Raw genomic sequence first — 11,628 nt, forward strand, 5'->3', positions numbered from 1 at the left:
CAATGATATAGCTAGGTGATTTTGTCATTCGTATTCACTTTGTATTATGCACGCCTCGGAGCATCCCGGAAAGATTAGAGATAAAACTCGGCCTTTTCCATATTTGTTCTATTTTTGAAACTTACTAGAGCGTGATTCCATACTGTATTCTTTATACTGGTAGTGTAAACATGCCACCTATAGGCTGTTTACACTCGACTACGTAGCGCAGTTAAGTTCATGTTTATTCTTCTTTCCTTTTAACATTTTGTGGTCTAGAAAAAGCCACTCGCAGAATTTTGCGAGCTTGAATAAAAGTCACTCGCAATTTGCAAATGTCGCTCGCATTTTGCGAGTATGCGAGTCTAAATTCGAACCCTGAGATAGCTTTTATAATGGCCGATTAGATAGACGTGTTGATTAAAACAAAAGATTCTTTTATTCAACAAGAGCCATCGTAAGACAGCGCGCTTGACTACGCCGCTTTGACTTAAAATACAATAACGATGTAATAATTCAGAGTTTGGTCTCTTTATGTCAAACCTAACTAAAATTATTCGATACATAAGGTGACTTTGATGCTGCCCTCCCACCAGCCCGCCCAAACAATGACACAAGTCATTCAAATAACTTGATTTCCAGTTATGAAAATGTGGTTAAGAATATACAAATATGCCTTTCAAAGGAAATAAAAAAAAATATATAAAAAAAAATTAAAAAAATTCAAGGGCCATAATTTGTATTTAGGCTTAAAACGGAGTTATGTTTCTTGTTGTAAGATGGTCATATATAATTTTGAATTTTATTAAGTGCATTAAATGAACGGTATAGAAGATTTTTTTATTAAAATCCCAACTTGCCCTTAACTTTTACTTGCCTAAAACTTTAACCCAAGTCAATCAGGGGCCGTAACTAGTATTAAGGATATGGAGTCATGTAACCTCATTGGGTGATGGTCCTGAACAATTGTGTGAAGTATTAAGTCAATTGAATGAAGGGTATAGAAGTTATTAAACAATATCCCAACCTGCCCTAAAACTTTAACCTAAGTTCCATAGTCAATCAGGGGCCAAACATTGTATAAAATATAATATGGAGTTATCTAACCTCATTATGTGATTGCTCTGAATATCTGTGTGAAGTATTAAGTCAATTGAATGAATTGTATTGGAGTTTTAAGTGAAAATCCCAACTTGCCCTAAAACTTTAACCTGCACTAAAACTTTAACCTGCCCTAAAACTTTAACCTAAGTCAATCAGGGGCCATAACTTGTATTTAGGATAATATGGAGTTATGTAACCTCATTGTGTGATGGTCCTGAACAACTGTGTGAAGTATTAAGTCAATTAAACAAAGGATATAGAAGTTATTAATAAATATTCCAACTTGCCCTAAAACTTTAACTTAAGTTTCATAGTCAATCAGGGGCCATAATCTGTGTAAAGAATAATATGGAGTTATCTAACCTCATCATGTGATGGCCCTGAACAACTGTGTGAAGTAATAAGTCAATTGAATGTAGGGTATTGGACTTATAAATAGTGATGTTCCGATGATCGATTATAATCAAAAATCGATTGGTTGTCCCAGAAGTTGGCAACAATCGATTGTATATGGTCATAAGCGATCATCGGTTCATTACCGCCTATTTACTTTTGCTTTATTTATACATTTGGAGCTGTTCATTTTTTTATCGTTAAACAATATGGCTGACCAAGCGCCAAATCTCGAAGACGAAATATTTCCCTATCCTGGAGGCAAAGCCAGATCGAGAGTATGGACTCACTTCGGCTTCAACAAAAAAAAGCCAGGCCCACATACCAAAGAAAATCTAGATATGGATTATGCCGTGTGCCGGCTTTGTAACAAGAAATATGCAAACAAAGGTTGGCTGTCAAACTTTTCCTTTCGTTCTGAATGCAGACTGTTTTCTTTTCGTTTTGGCAATGCAATTAGCACGTTGGAACATTTGATACGATGGTCAGAAAGAATGTTCACTTTTTTTTTTCAATTGATCAGTAAATTTAACAAAATTTAATTAAAATTGAAAATGAAATATAGCTGTCAAATTCACTCAAATTAGTGTTGTTTAAGCTTGCCATGCCTTAAGAAGTTAAGTTAATGAACCAGTAGTTATTTGGTTGTGAAAATGTTTTACATGGTCTTGTTACTTTTTTTGTTGTTTATTCATTCAGAAATAAAACTAGTAAGGCCTAAAAAAAAAATTGTTTGGTTAGGGTTACATCCTCCTCAAAAATAGGTAGGGTAGGTAGGCTTTTTTTTTATTTTTTTATTAGGCTTTATATAAGAATATCATTTTCATCATTGGAGAATGGTGTTAAAGCTATCTTCTGTATAAGCATTTAAGGCTTAAACTACATATTGAAAAGCAATTAAAAAAAAAACGAAATTTTTTTTTTTTTTTTTTTAGTTTTTCATTTTTTTTTCAAACTGACTATAAAAATGGTAGGGTCGGCGCCTATTCTGTAGGTAGGGTCGGGTAACCCGAACCAAATGTATTTTTTTTTAGGCCTAATTGATTTAATGCATATGTTTGCATTAGGTGTTGTCAACAAACCACTTGGGTAAACAAGGCATGACAGTTGTACTAAATGACAGTCTACATTCCAGGACTAAGACTTTGATGCAACATAAAACTCAGACTGTAAAGTGAAGCAGTTTGATTATAACAGTATTTATTTGGCTCATAGTAATAAAAGAAAAAACAACTACTTCAAACATGGTACATTTACATGTATAACATAAGCTTAGTTTAAAATGATTATGAGTTATTAACTTATTGTACAAAATACTACAAATACTACTACATTTAAGGTATACTTAGAAATGGTCAAACCGATTGTACTATCAATAATCGGTTACTTGAGTGGAACCGATCATCGATAGTAAAGCTGGAACCGATTCCCATCACTACTTATAAGTGAAAATCCCAACTTGCTCAAAACTTTAACCGGACGCCGACGCGGGGGCGAGTAGTATAGCCCACCTATTCTTCGAATAGTCGAGCTAAAAAGGTTTGAAATTGGATGCCTTTCATAATGTTCATGGCTTTTTGTGCCTTTGAACTTCATTTATGTCTGAGATCTTTTTATTCCAATTACTGGCAATTGATTTCAACTCCAGCATTAACAACAGTAATGATGACTCCATGCAGGGATCCTGATAACACTAAATTTCATTAAGTCAGGCTCGGAGTGCTCCCAGTCAAAGTGTACCAATGAGACACAATAACATTTGGCAGAAAGTTAAGTTCAATCAGAAATTGATTAACGAAAAAATATTATATTTGCAGTTTATTTCGCAAAGGAGGTATTTTTAGTCCACACGATGATTTTGTGGTTTAAACATTTTTCATAGACAAAATTGATGTGCATTCTATTATTTTGTATTGAATTCTTTATATTTTGTATGAATACAGATCTGCATATACACTAGATTTTAACCATCCAGGCATGCAAAATAATGATGAAATTGCAAAAACCAGCAAACAATGAAACCCTGTTGTGTACACAAATGAGTTTCAGACACATGATCCACTCATTTCATCATATGATTAGAGTTCTAAACTTTTTGTGAATTTTTGAATTCTTAAAGCAGCTTTATAATATTGTAATATACTTATAAAAGTATTAAACTTAAGAATTTAAGAGCTTTTTACACCATGCTAAGGCCAAATAAAAAATAGGTCTGTTTCAGGTTACCCGACCTACCCTATTTTTTCCCGCCGACCCTAACCATTTTTCACTGAAAAAAATGTGATTTGGGTACGAAAAGCATTTGTTACGAAATGTATGTACGTAAAGTTGACAATATTAGAGTTGGATTTCTGAATGTATTTACCTTAGAGTTCGGACACCTTAAAATAAATAATTTTTTCGTTCTCCGAATTCATAGAAAATAACCATTTTTACATTTTATCTACATGTATGGCAATTCTACCTTTTTTCTTCATGTCTGCATTTTACCACTTATTAATTTATCCGTAGTTATCAATGGTTGTTACCTATAAGTGTAACTCCTTCATCAAGTTAATTAAAATCCCATTCAACACCATTTTATACATGCATTGAAATGAATAAACACCTTTTATGGCTTCAGATCAAACAGTCACATTGTGTGATGTCACATAACTCTCAGTTATACCCAGGAGGATCTCATGGAGAGCATGGATATTGCTATGCAGGATTAATGGGTCTGGGTGGTGTTTTTGATTGTAACTTAAGTATTGCATTTCTAACTTTAATTCATCACATTAAATAGTTACCTGTATCATTGAATGTGTTGACTTTTATTGTTCTATTGATGTTTCAATGAGTATAACTGTACGATTATTGCTTCATAAAGTCTATATTAAAAGTGTGGTACAAGTTTTAAAGTTTATTGGCGGATCGTTTTACAAACATGTCATGTCTGTGTTTTCTTAATCTCTTGATTGCCCTTTTTGTTTCTTTAATCCTCCATTAAATATATCACACATCCTTTTCAACAGGCAATAAATCGTTTAGGATGGGTAGTAACTAACTAACTTATCACAGTGATGTATACGGTTAGGTAATCTAGCCAGGCATTGAAGATCAATAATTTTTGTCTGTGAGACTTTAGGTTACAGTCGATGTCCTTTGGGTGTCCGAAAATTAGGTACCTAAAATAAATTATTTTTTAAAATAATAATGGATGTCCGAATTTTTAGATTGTCCGAACTCAAAGGTGAATTACGGGTAGTTTGTGCTTGTGTGGCAGGTATATTTCAATTCTTGAACTAAATTTTCTTGTCAGATACAAATGTGTCAGATACTGACTTTCGGATTGATATGTCAGACTTAAGTGTGCAATTTTGGCAATAAATCCTGCATGTTACTTGTTCTTCAAACTTGAACCCCCAGGTCCTCTTGACACCAATGAGGTTTCCTTGGCTGATGGCTTATATGGTAAATTTGCTGTCCCACTCTTCATGTAATTATGTTACAGGGAGGTTAGCATTCTACAGAGGGGGATTGAAAGCAAAAGGGTGCATAAAGAAAAGTAAAACCGTGGAAAGTCTTAAATAATAGAAGAGTGGTGTACCATAACTTACTGGTAGTTGAAATCCAACCATCATTGTCAAAGTATTTAACCAGACAAATAAAGAATGTTTCCTTTGAAGCATGGAACATGTTTAAAAACTACTGATAAACCTGAAAATTGATGATTTATTTTTGTTACTTTCTGAGTCAACAGTTCAATACAGAATCAATATATCAAAAAAAAAAATATCAAAAAAAAATAAAAAAAATATTCTGACCTACCTACCCTATTTTTTTTGGCAGCGTTACCTGAAACGCACCTATTTTCTTATTTGGCCTAAGGTATCTGAGCTCATGCAACGTGCAATAACGGTCGCAACCAGCATTTTTAACACGTTCAAGAGACTAGACTGATTTGGTCATCAATTGACGAGGTTGAGTGTTCACTCTGAGTCAGCCACATGATTGAAGATGCATCACATTTGCAATGATGAAATTATACATTCATGAATTCATTGTCACATTGTGTCTAAATATTTTAAATCTATGAATATTATGCCCTTCTTTTGTCCCAAATCCCTACATGACTCTAAGGACTATACTGTCAGATCTGATAACTATTTAGAATAAACTTCATACCATCAGCTACTCAATGCTAAAAATGTTTTATGCTTAACAAGAAGCGTGTAAAGATGGGGTGAATGACTGCTCTACTTTGTGGTAAACCTTTCAAATGTTGTCATAAAAATCATGGCAGACTGTGAGTAGCGTGTGGTTTGACCTTATTTTGAGACAGTGCACTTTAAGCACTGTGAACTCCAACAAGCAGTGCATGATGATAACACACCAGATCATGAGTGTAGAAATGGTAAAAATAAATTTCATGATGCAGTTTTTAAACTCAAATTATTTTCAAGGCTGTTTGAAAGTTGTACTCACACAGATTTATCGTTTTTCCACCTTTTTTTATTTTTTGTCTTGGAACAAACAAATTTTTGTGTAAATATATGCATTTCCTTTTGAAATCTAATGTTTTATGGCTAAAAGCGTTACTAATGGTTTAAGAAAAATGCATAAAACATAAAGTGTTGAACTTGGATTTAAAAATCTGCAATCTAATTTTTTGTCAGTAGTCTTATATGACTGGTTTACATGCATTTTCGCATAAATTAGCTTGTAACAAAAAAAAAAAAAAAAAAAGTTATCAAAATGTTCAATCTGTGAATGTGCAGCTTTAAAGCCTTATATGAATAATCTGTTATTCTTTCAGAACCGAACAAAACTAAAACTCAGACTGCAAATTAAAGCTAAAATATCTTATTATTTTTCTTAAGAGACCAATTCCAAAGAAAGATCTCTGGCAATGATTAATAAATTAAAACCTCCAGCAACGCAATACCTTAAAGAATGGTTTACCTGATTTTATTCCATTATCTTAAAAATAATAATATTGTTGTCCTTCACCAGGCAAAAACTACACGCCAGATAAGACTGTGTAGTGAATAAGCACACACTGTCTTGAGGTTGCTCATAATCTCGCTTACATGTGGGACAGTTCAACAGCCAGTCAGATCTGACAAGCATACAATGATTCAATATGGTTTGAGGTCATCAGAGAATAGTAATACTGAGGTCCATAGCTCAATGAGTGTTTTTTCTATAAAAAATATTTCATCTGAATAATTCTGATTTAGACTTTTAAATGAAAAATAAGATTCCCTACTCTAATGTATCAATTTTTAACATTTTTAGGCTTATAATGTAGCATATTTTTTAATAAGTTCTGAACATCTTCAAAATGTTTTTTCACAAAATCTTAACATTAATATAGACATTGAACAACTTTATTCAAATAAATCTTTGTCATAAGATAAAAAAACCAGGACTTGCTGGAATATTGCCAACTAAGCAATTAATTAGCCAATTTAAGTTGTTTACAAACATGGGGAGTGATAATACAACTATTTCCAGACTAATAGAGCAATGAAATGGTATTTGTGATAATTTTATACATATTAAAGCAGAAATAGGATAAAGCATGTGATAAAAACTATATCTGTCTTCATTGGTTGTTTATTTTACAGTCATGTTTTTGTTGTTGTTGTTTTTTATCAACTACATCCAAGTTTATTGGGTTATTAAAAGCCTCCACAATACAAACATGGAGGTCAAAGCAAATGACCTTTCTATCAAAACAAGTGACAGTGTTACTTCCATATATACATATATATATATTAGAAAAAGATGCCTCTATTGCTGTATACAATTTGCAGCTCTCAATCTGGTTCCATATGTGCTAAAACAAACCTGGATTAAGAAAAAAACACACAACAATGCCATGAAAGGAGGTTTTTAATGATTGGGCCAAAAATCAGAAAAATGGTTTGGTAAGGTTTAGATCATTTTCAAAAACAGGTAGAGTAGGTAGGCTTTTTTTATTAGGCTTTATATAAGAATGTAATTGTCATCGTAAGAGAAAAGTGCTACCTATTAGAACTAACACACTTATAAGAATATACAAAAATATATATGTATATATATAAATGTATATTTATTAACTCCAACTGACTATAAAAACTGTAGGGTCAGTGCCAATTTCATAGGAAGAGTCAGGTAACCTGAACCAAATGTATTTTTTAATGCCCTGAGTGAAGAACTTCAGCCTTCATTGTGAGATTCAGTTTCAACTGTTTTCCTATTTTTAGTTACAGTGACATTAACCTTGACCCTAGGGGCCCCAAATGCTTTTCCATGAAAGTCCCCCATAATCTCATTCTACATACCAAGTTTGGTCACTAAATGTCAAACCTAACTAAAATTATTCCATATCATAGGAGAGCAACATCACCCTCCAGCCCAAACAATGATGAGCATTAATCTTATAACCTAGCTTCACAAACTCTTCCTTTATACCAAGTGTGGTCGCAATAAGTCAAGCCTAACTAAATGTATTCAGAACAAACCGTTTTTCTATTTTTATTTACAGTGACCTTGACCTTGACCAAGGGCCCCAAATGCAATCCAATGAAAGGTCTTCATAAACTTTTCTTATAATATACCAAATATGGATGACATCGGATTCTATACATAGCCATATGACCTTTCACCTCTAAGTGTGACCTTGACCTTGAACCGATTGCACTCTGCACATCATCTCAATAAAGTGAACATTAGTGGCAAGTTATTTAAAAATCCTTCAAAGGGTTCAAGAGATATGGAGCCAACACACATGATAGCCTTATAACATTCATATGACCTTTGATTTCAACGTCAGACGTTGACTTTGAACCCAGCTGGTTGAAACACGCACTCTGCACATTGTCTTAATATAGTGAACATTTATCATCAGTTATTTCAAAATCCTTCAAGGGGTTGAAGATATATGGAGAGGACACAAAAAATAGTCTAATTATAGTCATATGACCTTTGGCCTCAAAATCTGACACTGACCTTGAACCGAGCTGATTGTAACATGCACTCTGCACATTGTCTCAATATGATGAATATTTGTGGCAAGTTATTACAAAATCCTTTAAGAGGTTCAAGAGATGTTAAGCGGACAGAAATTGTAATCATATGACCTTTGACCTCTAAGTGTCAGGCGCGTAGGAAGGAAATTGACATGGAGGCTGCAGAAGGGGTGGGTTGGGGATGGGTGTCCCCTAACGTCGAGATTTTTTTTCAATTTTAAGCATTGAAAAACTTGATTTCCAGTGAGTTCAGGTTTTATTTTCATGTTTTCATCTAAACCTTTCCCGGTTAAAATAGTTGATAGATACAAAACTATTATATTTAAGTAACGTTTATTCATATTTGTGCAGTCTCACAATGTATGTTAAATAACAAATTAGCGCAGTTTACCTCTTCATAGTGAAGCCATGAGTGACTTTGGAACCATTGCAAGTTGAATGCCATGTGTTCAGTTTTTTTAGTGCCAAAAAATCTCTTTGGAAATTTAAAACTTTTAAGCTGATTTGGAACGTCCATTTTCAAGTCAAACTTTAATGTGACGAGTTTGAAATAATACAGTAACATATTGCTGGCTTTTTAATGACATTTCTATTTTAACGAGTAATTTTAGTTATCACAATGAACTACAGTTTTTGAAAGATCAAACACGATACAAATATTTATTGTCCTATTGCCTCTTCTTCATCTCACCGGTCTTGAATAATCCGCCGACTGTTTTTACGCCATTCACACGCCAATTAGCTAGATGGTCACAGGTTTAATTATGACATAGTGACCTGTTTATTCAATATCGTGTCACACTGGTATTGATCTATATGCGCGAAGCTTTATTAAAATACGATTATTATGAAAATCGGTATCAAATATTCGTGGCCCCATTGTGGTCACTAGCCAGAAGAGGGGTTGACAAATAGACAAAATTTAGATACAGTAAAAAAAATTTATAAAAAAATGCCGCCAAAAGTCGTGAAGAAACTCATGTATTTTGCCATTCAACAAAATAATCACAATCATTATCAAGGCATCAAAGACGAGAAAAATGCAAAAACACACGATCTGTGACTGACGAGGACCTGATAAGCCAAACAGTGACATGGTTGACAAAAAAATATTCTATTTTCAAGGTTGTCAGTGTTGACGGACACTATGGGCCTGATAAATTATGCTGATACATGAATAGAAAATAGAATGTCATGAATATCAAAGTCAAATAGTTGGTAAAGCATGTACTATAGAAATTATCTAAACAGCTGAAAACATCAAAAGTTACCTTTTTAATGGAGAAATAGCAGGTTTGATACAACACATGGAAGTTGCGGTTGCTAAATGTCCCCAAATGTCAACAAGCACGTTTTGTCGTTTATGACGTCACTTAAATTAAACTAATCGATTAAAGGCAAAAGAACACCAATTAAATTGTTCAGATTTAAAGCAGTTGTTATTTCCCCTTAGTCTACTTACCATTTAAGGGTTTAACTGTTAGAAGTTCAGACTATATGTGGCAGTGTCGGCCAGGGAAGTTGATTTGTTAGGGCTTGACATAATTACTCATACTCATTTTATCATAATTTCATACCTTGACCAATAATGCCATCCGAGTTAAATTTTATTAAGATATACCGGGTATCCCCTAGCAAGCGGAATACAGCACCACACACAAATAAACTTGTACATAGATGAGAGCTAAGTCATCGCAATCAGCTTTAACCAACGCATGTCAATCGTAAGACAGTAAGATTTACTGAGTTATTTTTGTTTCAGAGTATAAAGTGGCCATCCCGTCCCAATTAGCTGAATTGTGGTGTGTGGTGTTTAATTTTGTATATATGTGGTGTTCATACGTTTGTGTCTCTCGTTCATTGTCGTTTAGGACCCCTGCTTGGTGCCTCTAAACAGGGTTTATTATTTAACTTTTGACTCCCAGACTTGTCCCTACAGTTTTTTATTGTATTATCGGCCACGCCATGCGTCCCAACACGATTTAAACGACTTATAGGTGTATTCAATTGCCAAAAGGGACATGCACGGTAAATGACTGCAATTCCCCGCCACATGTCGACTTTCCTTACATATACTTTGAAAATTAGTAATGGTCTCGAAATAATGAATTTTACTAAAAAACTGGTCCATAAACTGTTTTCCATGGACATGCAACTCAAAACCTCTATTTGTTAAGGTTTAAAGACTGAATTTATGTAAAAGAGAATGAGGAATCGAACGTGTAAATTATTACAAGCGTTACTTTCATTATCGTTCGTGGGCTGATTACAAAGACGTTTGTGCTTCACAACACATAAAAACCGTCGCGAAGAATGTAATAAGTCGGCGCTCCTAATGTCCTGGTCTTGTTTAATAGACATTAGCGTTTTACGATAAATGACATAATAAAGAGGGGTTTGATTATTTTGTTTTGGGTTCCAGGAGGAATTCCATATTTAATGCGAAGATACAGTTATAAGTATAATTAGTCCAATTATAAACCCGACGTCGGTATGACGTCGCTCGACATGTGATTCTGGTCATGACGTGGCCGACCAAAATCCTACGTCGAGGCGACGTGGGCAAATATTGACGTCCGTTCCACGTTGTTTAAGACGTATTCTTGTCGTGGGATACTCGTCGGGCGCCAGTCTAAAAGAATTTTCATCTGATATCTACGATGTTATCCCCGTATATGTGCCGGTATTGGTACACTGTAGCTTAATTGTAAATAATATATTTGATAAACTTGAACACTCTTAATATATACATTGAAAAGTTTATGAAAGATTTTGAACCGATTAGAAAAAAAGATCGTTCCCATGATATATATATATGACCATGTTGGTGAAGTCCTATCTTTCTTCTTGAACACATTTATCAAATCCCTTGATTTTAATTTACATAGTTCATTTCATGATTTGAAACTTCAGGTTCAAAATGTCTCAAAAATGATCAGAAATATGTAATTTATGAAAACAAATATTAAAACTGTATGTAAGTTAGTTGCTTTGAGTTGCTTCTGGCACAGCGCTCGCGTCAGGTCGCAGTTTGTGGTAACAGCGGAGAGAAATTAATGTGTCAAAGTAATTAACGTTGGTTATAAAAGAAAAAAGTTGATCTAAATTTAACATTCATGTGAAGCAACAAGATATCTGAAAAGAATGTCGAACC

The 11,628-nt window shown here is 33.8% G+C and overlaps 1 protein-coding gene across 2 annotated transcripts in view; it reads right to left on the bottom strand.

The window, feature by feature from the left end:
* The window catches only part of LOC128224133 (influenza virus NS1A-binding protein-like), a 35,415-nt gene extending 25,550 nt beyond the window's left edge, over positions 1-9,865 (bottom strand). The window contains exon 1 of one of the 2 annotated variants that reach the window (XM_052933823.1): positions 9,746-9,865. The gene's annotated coding sequence lies outside the window, so the exon portion shown is untranslated. Of the gene's footprint in view, positions 1-6,420; positions 6,544-9,745 lie in introns of those variants that run through there. The other variant, XM_052933824.1, reaches the window with a different exon arrangement.
* Positions 9,866-11,628: the final 1,763 nt, after the last annotated feature.

Source organism: Mya arenaria, chromosome 17 (assembly GCF_026914265.1).
Source record: "Mya arenaria isolate MELC-2E11 chromosome 17, ASM2691426v1".
Classification (NCBI taxonomy): Eukaryota; Metazoa; Mollusca; class Bivalvia; order Myida; family Myidae; genus Mya; species Mya arenaria.